The following is a 13,503-nucleotide window of genomic DNA, read 5'->3' as shown; positions in this document are numbered from 1 at the left end:
AGTGTGTTATACATACTGGAATTGTTTCCATACGTGCTTTTTATCACGTATACACGCACACACACACACACACTCTCTCTCTCTCTCTCTCTCGCACACATACATACACACACATATCAGAGACCAGAAAAGTCCAGAAAGTCTGTAATTACTCTTCAACTGCTGGTAAATCAGTAATATTAATACTAAAAAAAAACACATTCCTATTGTAATAACTTTTTTTTTTAACCTTTTAAGTCTAGAAAGTAACTATTTCTCTCTCTTCTTCACTTTCTCTGTTTAGACTGAATTTTTTTTTTTTTTCTTCAGTTTATAACAATTTTAAGAAACATTAACGAAATAACTTTCCTTTTAGTTGTAATAATGCAATAGCTGTGAGGTCAAGATGATGTATCACTGGTTCAAACCATTGCTGCAGTATTGCATAGTTCCTTTATAATAGCAGGCATCTTCGGTGATGCTTAGCATTGTCCTATGTTTGAATGGTTGGGAAAGCTACCCAGGTCTAACGAATAAAATAACTGTAAAAGTTATTTTGTTTCAATACTCTATATATGTATATGCGTGTATGTACATATATATATATATTATACATTTATTATATATTATGTGGAGGCGCAATGGCCCGGTGGTTAGGGCAGTGGACTCGCGGTCATAGAATTGCGGTTTCGATTCCCAGACCGGGCGTTGTGGGTGTTTATTGAGTGAAAACACCTAAAGCACCTATACTTGAATTTTCAGAACCATTCAATAGTGTTGTGCTATTTTAGAAAAATATGAATTTAAGAAGGGGGAAAAAAAGATAAGAAATTTGCCTTCTTGCAAAATAAGCAAGACAAAATATAAGGAATTAATTTGAAGAAAGACAAAAATACAACACCTAATGAATTTGAAATAATGCTCCTCCAATTTTTTTTTTCTTAACTTCACCAACATTTTCTTAATAGGCTCTTCATACATACATATATTTATTTATCATTTATTCATACATTCATAATAAAAAATAATTGAGGAGTAAGAAATCTCAAATTCATTATTTTAAGAAGTTTATCCCAATTTGTATCAAACTGCCATTATTGACTGCTGATTTTAATTAAAATTGCTGTATAAATTAGAATCAAAGAGGCTTGTTCTTTTTGTATATTTCATACTTTTTTCTTTCTTTTTTTTTTTCCTGTACATGTCTGTTTTTTAAAGGCTAATTTCCAGAAAACAACAATACAAAAAAAAAACGAGAAAAGGAAAAAAAACAAAACAGCAACATATTATTTGCCTGTTTTCTTTTCTGGTTGAAAATGGTTGAAATTTTTTTGCTTAATTTAGCAAAAAGTTTTTGTTCCTAATCACTTAACTTTACAGAATTTACTAGATGGGTAATCCAAAATGTAAATTATTTAAAGGTGAACATATCCTTTTTTAGACATATTTTCTAAACTTTTGCCTATTACCTTATTATTTTAATTAATTTGCTCTCGATTTTCTTTTGGAATCAACCAAGATTTTTCTTCTGTATTTTTAATACGTTTCAAATGTTCAGTGATTAGTTTTTAAAAAATCCCCACATAAACCTGGAAGAGAATGGTTTAATGATATTCACAGGGGCCATTTTCTTACTTGTTTGTCCTTTGGAAAGATTTATCTGGAAATTATGCTGATTATTTTTTCATTACTTGTTTTATTAATTTATTTTCTTATTTGCTCTCCTTTATACATACGTAGACACTTTCTCTGTGATATTCTGCTATCGTTCGGAAGATAAGGTTTTTCAGGGTCAGTATTTCATCTCTTGATAAAGTTATTTTTATTCTCCTTAAGAAAAACAATTGATAAATGGTCTAGGGGTCTACTTCAGATGTCATAAACAAAAACAAGCTTTGATAATTCATAGTTATACCAAATAACCTAAAACAAAGATAGACAAATATAAAAACATTAGCAAACTATAACAAGTCGAAACTAATCAGATGACACGAGAGAATCTTTATTTACATCTTCTTATCTCATATTGATTATTTTTATTGACTCAAGTTCTCCCAACAACTGTCTCAGCTGATATAATCGAGCATCATACTACAGAACCGATAACAATTTGGCTCAGTTTTCAGTGACTATGGTTATTACGGTTCCCTTCATTATGTTTATTTAGTCATTCTATAAAAGAACTTTCTGAATCAAACGGGGTTTGTTTCATCAGATCTAAAGTCTTAATGATCCAAATGATATCAACATAGATCGTTAAATATTTTATATTTAAAATTCGCAGACATCATGGTGGTTTTTTTTTCTTATTTAATTTAATTTTATTTTTTATTGTTTTGTTAGAAAAAAAAATGAGTTAAAAAGAAACCGGTCTCCTACTTCCTGCTATACGCAACTATTTGTATTTGTGATTGACTTCTGATAATTAGTTCCACAATACTGCTGGTTAATAATGGCATAGCTTACACACTACTTTTGTAACTTGTCTTGACTTTAGCATCAGACTCAGTAGGTCTCTGTTTATAACAATATATATTCAGTCCAGAAGGTGGAGCTAGAATGCCATATGTCTTGGCATTTATCATGAAACCTTTTGAGACGCTACACAAATTAGGTCATGTTGGATACATAAGAATGGGCTAATTTTTTAATTGTTGCAGTATATTGTGTTATTGCTTAACTGGAAAGAGAAATATATACATGGTAAATGTTAGTGTGTTCTTTTAAAATAAAAAAAAAGTTTAAAAAACCCTATCCCACCACAAATTCAGTCACAAGCCTAAAGGATTATAAACCGAAATTAATTTAAATTCTGTATGTAATCTTCCTTTTGTATCATTAAGGATAAATATATATTTATATATACATATATTTTTGTTGCTGTTTATACATGTTTGATATTTTTCTGGGGCAATATAAAATTTGTTCCGTGTACATTGTAAAATTTGCAAATATATTTATTATTTTTCATTAAATTAAGCCTTATATGTTAATAGCGATGACATTGTAGTCTTTCTTTCTAAATAATGAAGCTCTTGGTATTACTAATTAAAATAGATATGTTTTCAATTAGCTAAAATTTTACAAAGCATTTACAAAAATATTAAATTTTTACTAAGGACTCCTAGGGCCAATTATTCGGTTTTCATGTTTTATAAAAGACCAGGATTGCAACATTCCCCCTGGATGGAATGCCAGTCCTTTGCAAGGCTTACAGCAGAGTGACCTGGAGCAATATGAAACATTGTTCTGCCCAGTTTAGGAATGGAAACCTTCATCTTGCAATGCAAAATGCAACACCCTGATCGCTGGGTCATACACCCTTTACTATTATCATTGTTACTTTGGAGATTTTCATACTGAAAGTTTATTTTGGTTTTAGGTTGTTGAAAGACTTAGATTTGCTTATCCAGTAGGGATCATCTTGACTAGAAGTTTCAGAATAATTCAGAGAACTTTACTTAATATATATTTGAGGTGAATCATGAATTTTAAGAATAGAACGGAAAAGTAACTGAGGAATGTTTGATAATAACCATTTAAGAGTCCTAGAATCTTTGATTTTCCTGACTATATTCAACTTGTTTATGTAGTCAAAACTTGCAAAATGTTTGTAAGCTTTCTTCCCAAATAATGGTTCATTTACAAGTTTTAGGAAATATTTCTCTTCAAAGCATTTTAAATTGAGTTGCTTAGGATTTCACACCAAGTACTCTGTAGAGTTCATTGAATTAATACTCATAGATACTCAGGTACAGGCTTTGTGGTAAGAACTATGCTTCTCAACCACATGGTTCTGAGTTCAGTCCTGCTGCATGACACCTTAGGCAAGTGTCTTCTACTATAGCCTCAGGTTAACCAAAGCCTTCTGGGTGGATTTGGTAGATGGAAATTAAAAGATGCCTGTTGTGTGTGTGTATATATATATGTGATGATGAGTCAAAAAGTGATGCCATTTTGTTTAAGACAGGTATAATTACCAACACGGGAACATGTATCATACATCAAAATGAAGCTGGTCCTCTGTGGATCACATCCCTACTCCCCAACATAGACATCGTTTCTCTCAATAGCAATGCTCCACCTTCGAATGAGAGCATGTATCCCTGCCCTGTAAAATTCTGTTGACTGTTCTTTGAGCCACTTCTTCACTACAGTTTTCACTTCCTCATCACTGCACTATCATCTCTTCGGCCTCATGAAAGAGGGTTTGAGAGGCAAACATTATTCCAGTGACGAGGAAGTGATAAACGGTTTGATTGAGGTCTGGCAAACCAGAAGGCTGTACCAGGCTCCAATCTGATCTGGCAAAGCTTCTACAGCTGGATGCCCTCCCAAATGCCAACCACTCTGATAGTGCAGTGGGTGCTTTTATGTGCCACTGGCATGAGGGCCAGTTAGGTGGTACTGGCATCAACCATGCTCGAATGGTGCCTTTTACGTGCCACTGGCATGGGAGCCAGTCAGGTGGCACTGGCAACGACCATGCTTGAATGGTGCTTTTTACATGCCACCGGCACTGGTATCAACCATGCTCAAATGGTGCTTTTTACTTCCCACCTGCACAACATTCATCTATGTTTGTGTTTATTCGACACTGCTACTTGAATAAATAAATCAGTGTTGGTTTATTTATGTCCCTGAGACTGATACAATAAGTACCAGGCTTAAGAAAAAATAAATTCTGAAGTTGATTTGTTTGACTAAAATCCTTCAAGGTGATGCCCCAGCATGGCCACAGTCCAGTGAGTGAAACGAGATATAAAGGGATGAAGCCAAACCCTCACAAATTCATCGTCTGACTCTGCCTGCCACTCCAGCTCCTTAAATGTCATTCACAACATCAAGATCTCTCATCAGCTAAGAATCTAATGAATTGTCAGAATGCATTATTTTACTCGACCAACTGGGAGATCCCGAAATGCTTTATGGACAAGGAGTTATCTCCCTTGCTGGAGATGGTTAACATTGCACATGATCGGAACTGAGGATGTTATAAATGGTGGTCTCCCGGAATGTATTGGGGGAAGAATCTTTGTTGTGAGGTTCCCCATGGTACAGCAGAACTTGGACATTGATATTTGATGTTCATTATGGTATCCCTTCATCTATGGACGATATTAGTTGCATAGCAGTCCAGTGGGTCATGAGTAACACCATCTGCTTGCTGGGGTCATGGGGAAATATTTCCTTATCTGGAAACAGGTGGGGATTGGCAGCAAGAAAGCCATCCAACTATAGGAAAATCTACCTCAATAAACTTCTCCTGACTTACGCAAGCATGGAAAATGACGATTTTATAAACACAGATTTAGTGACTGGGTAACAATACTTAGAGAGGAGACCATATTCATAACATTATATTTTACTCTACGTAGCCTATAATTATGTTAAAAGATAAATACCAAAATGCTTGAATTATTGACAGAACCCTGCTCTCTAACTTCTCAATATTTGCATTGCTGAGAATGTCAAGGATCATGAGACTTCACTATTTCAATATTGACAACAGAACATCACTAAATTCTCTGATAATGACATTTAAATGTCCTTAAGGTATTGCTCTTATTGTTATTACAAACCTTGTTCATATTAAGGAGTTTCATATTTATGCAAGTCATACTGTCCATTTTTTTTTAAAGCTGCATATATGGTATGGCTTAATATATAGATGCCAGCAGCAGGGATATTTGCTGAGTCCCAAACACCAGCTCATTGCTTATGAATTGAACCTGAAATACTGTGTTCAGATCAAAAACAAGCATAAACTCCACAACAGTATTTTGTCAGGAATTAATGAGATCAGCAAACAACTAACCATTCAAGTTCTTGGTAGAAACATCTAGAACTTGTTTTAATGAATAGTTAGGCTGACCAGAGAAAATACAATAAACCCAATAGATGCTTAACTCTTGAGAATTCCAATTTTAAACAGCATATTAGAATGTATAGAAATATCTAAAATAATTGGAAGATATCATCAAACTGTGGAGATATTTGTTACAGCTCCTACGAAGGTACGTAAGATGGCCGACAAGGGTCAGTCAACGTTCTCTATCACGAATTAAGCGTGCAGCTGTAAAGAACCCGGGTCTTACAAGTAGAGAACATTTCAAGCGCATTGGCGAAACAAGTCTATCCAGAACTACCCGATGTCATCTTCTGACAAAGGTCGGTAAACCAGTAACATCAGTTAAAAGGCATCCTTTAAACAAAATACACATACGAAATTGTCTGAAATGGACAGAAGATAACATGAAGATCGACTTTTCGAAAGTTTTGTTTATTGAGGAAATTCGTGCTACCCTTGACGGACTTGATGATTTAAGCAAGGGATGGGTTGTAAATGGACGAGATCGTCATCAATGCTTGAGACGCCAACAAGGGGAGAAAGCATCATGGTTTGGGCAGGTATTATTAGAGGTATTATGGTTGGTCCTTGGGAAGTGCCTGAGAGTGTTAAAATGACTGCGGATGCTTATATAGCCTTTCTGAAGGAATACCTTGAACCTTGGTTTAAAAAAGCAAAGAATCACCTTCAAGACAACCATAATATTCATGCAAGATAATGCGCCCTCACACGCAGCGAAGAAAATTACAGAGTTTCTGCGACAATTAGGCTTCTGTGGACTTCGGAAGATGAAGTGGCCTGCCTGTTCCCCCAACATAACCCAGTAGAAAACTTGTGGAGTATTCTAAGGCGACGAGTTTATGAGATGGACTATGGCATGCAATAGCGGATGTATCTCGTGGTATAACATCAGAGGAGATCCAGAAATTAGCATGTTCCATGGACCAGCGCCTCTTCCAACTTATTTGAAACAAAGGCTCATCTTTGAACCCTTACAAAACAGCTCATCTATCAATTTTCAACGCTGATTATTTGTTTATTTCTATTTCTTCTATGTTTATGACTGTATGTATTCATTTCAGTATGTACATTAAGCAATTGAATTGGTATTTTCTTGTTTACACGAGTTTTAATTACACCTCGCTAATAATTTGAAACTGGAAGTTTACTTAAATTTGGTAAATGGCTGTAGTTTCTGTGTTGTTTTATGGAACCGCACGTTTTTTACACACCACACACATATAACTGTTGCCATCGTTCTGTGGAAATTTCGTTGAATTCGAACGAGTAGTTTTTAAATAAAATTTTAAAAACGTGTTACCTCGTTAATAATTTGAAACAGACATTAAATGATAAAATCTTGTAAGCAAAGAAGTGCAAGGGAGACAACCTCGAAATTATTATTACCTTTTAATCTTTCCTTCGAGTTGCTATAATAAGGCTCTCTCTTTCTTTTTTCAATTGCTCTTTTTTGAACCAAGCCCAAGATTTTGTTCCCCATACATCCTCAGTGGCTTTCCAAAACTGATCATGCAGAAGTTTCTCTTCAATCCGTCCAATGTGTCCTCTTTGAATTTCATTTTTGTCATTTTCACCTTTTCTAGACTCGGTTACCTATTCTTTATTCACTGCCTTTAGTAATGTACCGTACACTTGAGTGAAATTCCTCTCTCGCTTTTATTATATATATGTGCCTTTGAACGTAGCATGTAACAGCTAGCTTTTGGCTGCTATTTGGACACCATTGTATCCACTAATCTGATTGGTTGGTATTGGCACAAGTCTGTTGTGCCAATTTTGCAGTGTATAACCAATCAGAGCATCTAAATAAATCACGTGAGACAGCATGTTCTCAACCCAGCTTTGAGCCTACAGACCCTTATAAAAACCCAGCTTCTCCATGTCTCAATGTTTTCAGTTCCTGACCTTTTAAGGTCTAGCCACTGACCACACAGCCAGTTCCAGTGACAACACTACAGTAGTTATGTTGAGACTTACCAACTTCATCCAACGGCATTGCAGCGATCTCTTTCTTCGTTGCCACCATCATCTTCTGAATGTCTTCAACATCATCTCTCTTCATACACAGCTCAACAAGCAACTCACTGTTCGTGAATTACTTCACCATGGATCAATAGCGAATATACAACCTGCAAGAACACCTGTACCAAGTGACCCAGGCAGCAGCATTACAGCCACAACTTCACATTCGACATGTACTGCAACCGGCTCTGCATCATGGCCGCAACTTCTTGGTACAGTATTTGAACTACTGTGTACAATTGATTACGAACTGGTATTCTCATTATTGTGTCTACGAACATACTTCTAACTTCTCATTATAGACTCTTTCACTCTCTCCTTCATTGTTATTCTTATATGTACTTAACACACACGCATTCATCCATGCCTCTCATGACGGCCTGTCTATTATTCTGTATACATGATGCACACACAGACACACATGTTAAGATATCAATAAATCTCTGCACAACCGATTTCATTTTGCATTTCAGTTTCCAGCTTGCCTTCAAATCTTCCCTGTTTCATTATCAAAACAGTGCACTTTTCAAGCTTGAATTCCATTCCTACATCATTTGAGAAAATGCAAAACATTTATACTCTAAACTTCCCAGCTGCTTCTCATTTTTTTTGCATCAAGCTTATTGTTATCATTTTTATATCTAACATACAAAGACTGTTGCTGGAGCTGTCCTTAATGAACCAGCAATTCACTTCCTGTGAACTAAGGTGGTCGTGTTCCTTTCAAGTCTCAAGAACTTTTTGGAGACTCCTTGCACTGCCAAATAATGCTGTTTTCTGGATGTGCTCCATTACAGTCTCTAAGTGGAACAGTTAAAATATGCAAGACTTTCCTCAAATTTAAAATTTCACATTGTTTTTGTTTATCTGTATTCCAACAGCAGAGCTTCGTATCTTTGTTAGAATCTAGCTGTTTCCTCAGGGGAAGAATTTAAATGATTAAAAACAGAAGAGCTCATACATAACACACATTCACACATACATACATACATACATACACACATGAAAACAGGCAGATAGGCATATATACATACACACACATATACATACATACACACATGCATATGTACAGACATACATACACACAAATACACATACATACATACAGGCAGATAGGCATATATATATATATATATATATATATACACACACACACACACACATATACATACATACACACACACATATATACATACATACATATATACATACACACATACATATGTACACACATACATACATACATACATACATACATACATACATACATACATACATACATACACACATACATACATACATATATACATACACACATACATACACACACACATACATACATACACACACACATACATACATACATACACACACACATATATACATACATATATACATACACACATACATATGTACACACATAAATACATACTTACATATATACATACATACATTTCCATATGCTTTGAAGACCATTAAAATATCTCCCACATAATCCTCACCTTTTAATACTTTTAGACGTATAAAATATCTTCAGAAATATTAAATATTTTAATGGTGACAGTTGTGGAAGAGAGAAAATAATTGGAAGCAAACATTTCTTCTTAAACAAAGAGATTGAAGGTTGCACTAAGATGAACAATCGCACCCATTGTTAATAATTAGCTGAAATAGGCCTCCACGTGCTCTTACAGAAGTAGCTTAACTTGGAATGTGAGACCTAGATGACTGCTAATACCTAAGGGCAGAATATAGATTAATGTGTATATTATTTAGTTGTTTAATGATGTGCGAATACTTACACAAACAGATGTGTGTGTATACATAGGTGCATATGTCCATACATATACATACATATACCTAACAAAATATATAGACAGATAGGTATAGTTGTAGATATATGCACAAACATACACACACACACTCACATGGCGAAAGACAATCTTGATTTCTAACTTAACATGGAGGCTGTATTATAACATAGAATGCCGCATTATTTACCTCGAGAAAAAACTCACATAAGGACACTTGGTACATATAAGAACTCATAATTATAATGTTGACAGACAATATACGTGCATATATACATACATATATGTACATATCTACATATATATGCATATACACAGGTGCATGGCTCAGTGGTTAGAGCATCGAGCTTACGATCGTGAGGTTGTGAGTTCAAATCCCGGACCAGGCTGCGTGTTGTGTTCTTGAGCAAGACACTTTATTTCACATTGTTCCAGTTCGCTCAGCTGTAGAAATGTGTTGTGACGTCACAGGTGCCAAGCTGTATCAGCCCCTTTGCCTTGGATAACATTGGTGAGGGGTGGCCGGTATGCATGGGCGACTGCTGGTCTTCATAAACAACTTTGCTCGGACTTGTGCCTGGGAGGGTAACTTTCTAGGTGCAATCCCATGGTCAGTCATGACCGAAGGGGCTCTCAGCAACACAGGCATATATGGGTACAGGACAGGATGTAAATAAAACATGAACAACATGAAAAACGAGAACAGGAAAAACAAAAGCATGGAAAACGAACTTTTATCTTTTTAACAACGAAAGAATAATCATCATCATCATCATCATCACATGACTGTTTTATGTCCACTTTTCTCTGGTGGCATGGATCTGTAGTGACAACTTATAGCAGACGACTGTTATATGTTCAATGTCAGGAGTTTTATCCACGCATGCGCAGGGACTAGTTCCGGAAGGAATACAGGAAGAGTCTCATGCGCATGTGTAGAGTTGGACACCCAGCTTTCGCGCCTTTTCTCACTCTCTTCGTTGACTGATCTCCGTCGAGCCAAGACGTCCAACAGAGCTCTCTCACATGTCAGCACCAGAGCTTCACAAATAACCACAGAAATTATTCAGAAGGCGTCTCAGTAACCGAGGGCGACGAGCTACCGAATTCCCTCCAAGCGTGAACTGAATTCCACTGTAAATAAATATTATGTTGTTCAGAATCTGCGTTCCGTTGTTTCTTCTAGAGATTTAATGTACAGAAGCGGTGTACACCTAATGGTGTATAACCACTTTCCTACAGATCCAATGGTTTCTCTGTGGTAGTCTTTTAGAAACACTGCCAGGTCGAAAGGACTTTTTAGGCTTGCCAAGGACATCACGACCTCTCTAGTGCTGGTGCCATATGCTGCACCCTGCACACTCCGTAAAGTGGTTGGGGTTCGAGAATGACATCCAGCAGTAGACACCATGCTGAAGATGGAACATGTGAGCAAGAGACGCACTTGCATCCCATCCAGGGGGTGGTATTCACCGCAAATGAAAAACATGACTCAGATCATGACCACTTGTCCAATCCATGCCAGCATGGGAAGCAGATGTGAAAAAAAATGATGATGATGGCAATGATGGGGATGTTGATGGTGCTGATGGTGCTGGTGGTGTTGTTGTTGTTGGTGGTGGTTGGAGTGATGATGCAGTTGATGTTAATGGTAATGGTGGTGGTTATGGTGAGGGTGGTGATGGTGAGGATGGTGGTGTTGATGGTAGTGATAATAACAGTGCTGGTGTTAATGATGATGATGATGATGATAACAATGACGAAGATAGTAGTGGTGATGGTGGTGGTGGTGGTGATGATAACGGTGCTGGTGTTAATGATGAAGATGGTGGTGGTGAGGGTAGCAGTGGTGGTGACAGTGGATGTAGAAGTGTTGTTGTTGTTGTTGGTGGTGGTGGTGGTGGGGGTGGTAATGGTGGCGGCGGTGACAGTGGTGACGAATTAACGCAATTTCTTCCTGTCTTTTCAAATTTGCGTCTGTGTAGCCAGGTGAGAAATCAATATATTTATATTCCATTGACTCTATGCAGCAAAACTAAGAAGAAAAATACAATAAATATTGCACAAAACACATACAAAACGTCAAGAAAGAAACTCTTTGATACTGATACTTCAAATGTTTCCCTAAAACTTTGCTATCAGTAATTTTGTGTTTTATTTATGTTCTTTTAATCAGTTGCAATGCAATTTATCTCTTTTCAATACCTAACAAGTCTTGCTCTGTGTTACCAATGCTCCAAGACACTATCACTTCCAAAATCATCATCGTTTAACGTCCGCTTTCCATGCTGGCACAGGTTGGACGGTTTGACTGAGGACTGGCAAACGGGGAAGCTGCACCAGGCTCCAATCTGATCTGGCAAAGTTTCTACAGCTGGATGCCCTTCCTAACGCCAACCACTCCGAGAGTGTAGTAGGTGCTTTTTACGTGCCACCAGCATGGGGGCCAGTCAGGCGGTTCTGGCAACTCAGTGGAATTTGAACCCAGGATGTAAAGACAGATGAAATTCCACAAAGCATTTTGGCTAGAATGTTAAGAATTCTGACAGATTACAACTTTAGTAAAAGTTGAAATACTGCAAGCGGGAGATCTTAATGAATGGCTCAACTAAAACCTATTTAAGAGATGAAACAAATAATGGCTAACGACCATTTTTTTTTTTTGCTTATATTAATTTTTCTGTGTCAGCAAGGATAGGATGGTTTTGTTGGAAATTGCTTTTTCAGTAGGCTGACATCCCTTCTAATAAATACTTAATCATGAGATGGGAGTGGAGCTTGTCATATCATTAATGAGAGCAATGTTGTCTTTTTGCAAGAGCACAGTACAATGATTGTGCAGGAGTTTGAACATGTAAACATGTAATCACATGATCTATGGTCCAGCATGTTAACCTTGCAACTAGTATGCTGAAATCAACATAATACATTGCTTTGTATATTTTTTTAAAATTTGTTTCAGTCATTAGACTGTGGCCATGCTGGGGCACCGCCTTGAAGAATTTTTAGTTGTATGAATCGACATTCTACGCAAAACACTTTCAATACAGTAACCATAAGAGCATCACAGCCAACCACAACACATACCCAAGGCACACAGAGCTGCGCTCGGTAGTGAAGTGAAAGCACGTTATAAAAAAATAAAACTACTGAACAATAATAATAATAATAATAATAATAATAATAATAATAATAATAATCCTTTCTGCTATAGGTACAAGACCTGAAACTTTGGGGGAGGGGAGCTAGTTGATTACATCGACCCCAGTGCATAACTGGTACTTATTTCATTGACACCGAAAGGATGAAAGGCAAAGTCGACCTCGCCGGAATTTGAAAACAGAATGTAAAGACAGACGAAATACCACCAATAATGTAATAATAATAATAATAATAATAATAATAATAATAATAGAAATAATAATAATAATGATAACAACAACAACAACAACAACAATAATAATACCTGGTAACTAAACATGCATTAGTGTGGTGATAATAAAAATTAAAATAATAATAATAATAATAATGATAATAATAATAATAATAATAATAATAGTAATAATAATAATAACAACGGTTTCAAATTTTGCCGCAAGGCTAGCCATTTTGTGGGAGGGGACCCAGTGTTCAACTGGTACTTAATTTATCGACCCTGAAAGGATAAAAGGCAAAATCGACCTCAGTGGAATTTGAACTCAGAACGTAGCGACAGGCAAAATATCACTAAAAATTTAGGCCAGCATGCTAACGATTTTGCCAACTTGGCACCTTGATAATAATAATAATAATAATAATCATAATAATAATAATAATAAT

Source organism: Octopus bimaculoides, chromosome 8 (genome assembly GCF_001194135.2).
Source record: "Octopus bimaculoides isolate UCB-OBI-ISO-001 chromosome 8, ASM119413v2, whole genome shotgun sequence".
In the NCBI taxonomy this organism is placed as follows: domain Eukaryota; kingdom Metazoa; phylum Mollusca; class Cephalopoda; order Octopoda; family Octopodidae; genus Octopus; species Octopus bimaculoides.
Note: the sequence above shows the minus strand (reverse complement) of the source record.